This window comes from Podarcis vaucheri (genome assembly GCF_965113315.1).
Source record: "Podarcis vaucheri genome assembly, chromosome: 12".
Lineage (NCBI taxonomy): Eukaryota > Metazoa > Chordata > Lepidosauria > Squamata > Lacertidae > Podarcis > Podarcis vaucheri.
The window spans coordinates 28,776,442-28,781,290 of NC_138750.1; positions in this window are offsets into that span (position 1 = coordinate 28,776,442).

Sequence of the window (4,849 nt, forward strand, 5' to 3'; positions counted from 1 at the left end):
CATTTCTGTCTGGCCCCTCTTTGCTTCCCCCATTTTCTCAGCAAAGCAGTGATGTTCAGTGGTGACATTTACCCTACAAAATGATGTTCAGCAACATTCCGCCAGAGGCACTCAGGAAAGGGCTAGGAAAACTTGCGAGGCAACCCTTTTTCCAATATTAAATTTATTTCATATATACAAAAATACTTTATTAGGAGTTAACAGGATTTCACAGCTTTGTACATTTCAACAATTATACAGAACAACATATGCCTTTAGCGTGAAAACATTGAGGGTTTTAAAAAAAAGTTACTGTAGTTTAGCTGAGTAGCACTTAGCCTTGTTCTATGGAACTACTTTAGCAGTTAATCAATTTCCCCGTGGTCCATCAGAATAATCTAAATTGATCAATGCACCAGACAATATTTTTCTGGGATTAGGCTATCAAGGGACATCTTACAATTCTTATCAACGAAAGTCCTCTTCAGGTGTAACTGCCCAGTGAGGCAACATGAACAGAATAAAGCCGCAAGGCTGTGCACTTAGCTCTGTCTCTCGAGGCCATGCAAATCCTTCCAGCCCTTTGCACAATTGAAATAAACTTCTGCAGCGAGGAGCCTTGTTCGTTCCATTGAAGCTCCCCATGATACTGCAAACATTGACTTTCCTGGTTCTCAGTTGTATAGGAAGCCTCCAGGTAGGTTCAAGTCTCCTCAGCACAGAAGTTTACTTAAACTACACACAGCCTTCCTCTACCAATGCTGTCTCTTAGGGCAATAAGGCCTGGAGAGGACTAAAGTCCAAGGTTTAATCAGATTGCACAAATAATACATATCAACTTCAGTGCACATACAGAAACCAAATAATAAGTGATAGATGCTTCATAAAAACCTAAAAAGTACCAGCAATCTAAATTATGAATTGTATAACCTTGACATAATTCAAAGATTTGGAATCTATCCTTATAAAATACAAATAATAATAATAACAATAATGTACAGTTGTGTAGGACTTGAATATAAAAAATGCATGTTAGTGGCAGTTGATATGCTACGTTAGTTTGAATACTGATGCCTGTACAAAGGTTTATTTTTCCTGATCAGTGCACTGCCCATTTGATAAAGCTTACCAATTTTCTAGTAGCATGTAAGAATGGCTATTTTAGGACAGCCTCAATGACACATTTCTCCTGTCTTTAAACTGAAAGAAGCAGGTTAAAATTAATTCATGGAAGACGGATCAAAGTTTTCTGCCACAGTGCTGCCAAAACAGCAGATCCAACCTATGCCTATTCAGTAGGGAAAATTAAGGGGAGATTACTCTCCTAGCTGCAATAAACTATTTGTTTGTCGTCTACAGAAGCTGCACTATAGCATTCTACAGAATAAACCCATAGGAGGCAAAGCCCTTCAATACTTTTTTATAGATCTTTTAAATACAAAAAAAGCACTTGCCGGTATAACTAGATTGTGGCCAACTGTTTTATCCTCTTCATAGCTGTTGTTTACTTAGTTTTTATAATGACAAAGTTCCTCTTTAGCAGCTATAGTCATAACACTGAACTGTAATTTAAAATGTAAGCCAAAGTAGTTTACAGCCAAGACAAAAACTTCTGATTTAAATTTGGGAAAATATTTAAAATTTGATTCAATGATACCAAAACTGTGATTAACTTCCATCAGCTAGACCACACAACTTTCTTACGGCTTATGGAATGCTGTATCTTGCTCTGAGGTTATAAAAAAATACTCAAGATCTCAAATCAGCAAGTTTCATACTATTTCATTACATCAACGAATTTTGCTTGCGTCTAGTATCATCATTCCCAGGGTGAAAACCAATATGGACTTCCTAGTTGATACCCAACTCTCTGCACATCTGTGCCATTTGATCAACTTTCTCCCTTGCTCACAAGACTCCACTGGAGTTCTTGAAAGCAGCTGCCACTACCCTCCCAAAGATTCTACAGCCTATATAAAATACAGTACCCAAACCGACATATAGTTTCTTCTGCATCTGTAGACAGTATAAAAACAAAGCACTGAAACCCTGGATATACCACCGCATCTTCCTTTTGAGATTTCTAGTCCATACATTTCACTCAGACTTGATTTTTTTTTATTTTATGAAGCCTTAAGTTGCTGGGTTTTCTTTTCTTGAAAAAAAAGTTCCCAGGAAAAACTCATGCTTGGAAATCTGTGACCCCTAAAGCAAGATTTAGCAACCTTCCTGTAGTTTTCTCCAAGGTTAAATGGCTTCAGTTTATTCATAGATGAAGCAGAAAGGAAACACTTGCTCACCAAAAACCAAAAACAATTTCCCATGCCTTTTGCCCTGCCCTGGCTCTACTTCCACCCTTGTAGTTTTACATTGCAGACTTACAGTCCATCACTAGATACCTTCTACTCCTTTTGTTACAGTATAATATGAAAACGGCCCAGGCAATATATTTACAAATTACTTGATGAGAATATTTTAACACTATAGCAGCTCTGTTGTTCAAAAGATCAAGTAACCGGATACATACAAATAAGCCGTATATAAGCTAAACTTAACTTTGAGTAGCCCTGAATCAGCCTCATCCATATTGTCTGCAATCCTCAACATTTTGGTGTGAATTTTTCAAGTGAAAAAACTGCAAGCAAAATTCCAGTATTCTCATTCTAAGCTTATGTACAAGCATTAAACTCTTTATCGCTCAATGAACTGCATAGTACCCAAGGAATTCAAAATAAAATATTTTCTTTTAAAAAAAAATACAACCATATAAGTTGGCTTAAGATCTACAGTTCACTTTTAGAAGATTGCCAGATTTTTATCCCTCAATAAAAAGCTATCTCAAGAGACACTGAGCACATATTTCTTTGAAGGTGGGTAGTAAAATGACCAATGCACTTTTAAAGGTGTTCCATTTGTTTTCTATCAGACTTACCTACTACTGTAGGACATTTCCACCCATCTTTCTAATTCCTGCTGATCAGTGTGACTTTAGACTATGTCCAATAGAGGCAGTGGGATAAACCAATGCTATTTTTATTGTATAGGTGGCACACAGCTGATCACGTGCAGTTCAGTAAATGAGACAAAAAGCCTCATTGACAGCAAACAATTGTGTTTTGGCAGAAGTGACAAGTGGCTTCATTCGGTAAATAGAGTGTACAGAGGTACCTCGGGTTAAGTACTTCATTCGTTCTGGAGGTCCGTTCTTAACCTGAAACTGTTCTTAACCTGAAGCACCACTTTAACTAATGGGGCCTCCTGCTGCCACCGCGCCGCTGGAGCCCAATTTCTGTTCTTATCCTGAAGCAAAGTTCTTAACCTGAAGCACTATTTCTGGGTTAGCGGAGTGTGTAACCTGATGCGCATGTAACCTGAAGCGTATGTAACCTGAAGTGTATGTAACCCGAGGTACCACTATAGAGCACAACCACTGGTGCTTACTCTCAGGTAATGGAAAATACATGTGAAGTTGCCTGCATTCTTCTCACTTTAGAAGGGAGGGAAGCAATTTTTTAAAAAACCCAGCTTGAGCCCCTAAAAGCACATAATGTAGCAAGTGCTCTTTCCAGTATCGTTTGGGGTCATTATGCACTGGAAACTGCAGAGGCAAATGGTCATCTGCCTTGGACTATAGCTACACTGGCAACAGTTCTCTGAGAGTTCAGACAAAAGTCTTTCCAGGACTACCTGGAGGTGCCAGGGACTGAACCTGGTACATTAAGATTCTCAGCCGATGAGCTGTGGCCCCTCTCTTTAAAAAGTCTTGATACAACAACAGTACAATACTGAGCACATCGCCATGGCACTGTCCTCAGCAGAAGGACCGGAATTTTGGCTGCTGTTATCTGCCTCTCCCCTCCAAACGTATGATAACAATACACGGGCTCAACAGTTGAAAATGCTGCGAGCTCAGCATTTTCAAGTACAAGTACAGCAAAAGTTGATTTAGTGGCACTGTGGTGTGGAAAGTAAAATCACTTTTTGAATATTAATTAGGGAGGAGCTAGCTCAACCCTCCTTTGGCATCACAGTTCAAAAAGTCAGTTTATTCTGCCATCTTGTGAAAAGGCATGATTTCATGTTAAACACAGTTGTTCCTAGATCTGTTTCCTGCTGGAGAATGGCAACGACACATGTTGTTTCAAACACACACCAGACCATGGTTGGACTCAAAGGATCAACCCATGGCTTGGCTATTGCTGCTCCTAATGACACAGTTTAACCAGTTCTTCCAAAATCTTCACAGTAGCAGTATGAAAACTGCATGGCCAGAGAGCTCGCTAGCTCTCTCTCAATGTGCCTGACTTTAGAGGCAGCCGTTAAGACAAACATTAGTGTTTCCTATCACTTTTCTTTTCGTCTACTGCCCCTGGGCAGCACTATCCATTTTCAGAGCTTGTGGGACTTATAACCAACATCTAATTCCTGTTAATTTTTCATGAAACTCTGACCTATTTGCTAGTAGCTCTTCCTGCTTTCCAACCCAAGTGAGCCATACCCATCCACTGTGCTAAAAGCAGAACAGAACGCTAAGAGGATAGGGAGAAGATTATGTGGCTATTCAGTCTTAGGATTCTCTCTCTCAAAAATAGTTCATGTTTGGAATCTGAGCAAGAAGAGCCCCAAAGCCCAGGCTTCCTTTGCTCAAGCTGGTCCAAAGATGATGAACCAAACCTACTGAAGCACTGGAAAACAACAGAGCAGGAGCTAACATCTGAGGTTAGGATTCACTGACCTCTTGCAAGGTTCCATTTAAATACAGCTTTGTCCACCAAAAGTAATCATCACATTGTGCCTCATTCTTTAATCCTACAACAGCATCAAAACTGCAGACATGCTCTTTTAAAGTGTCATTCTGGGTACCACACAG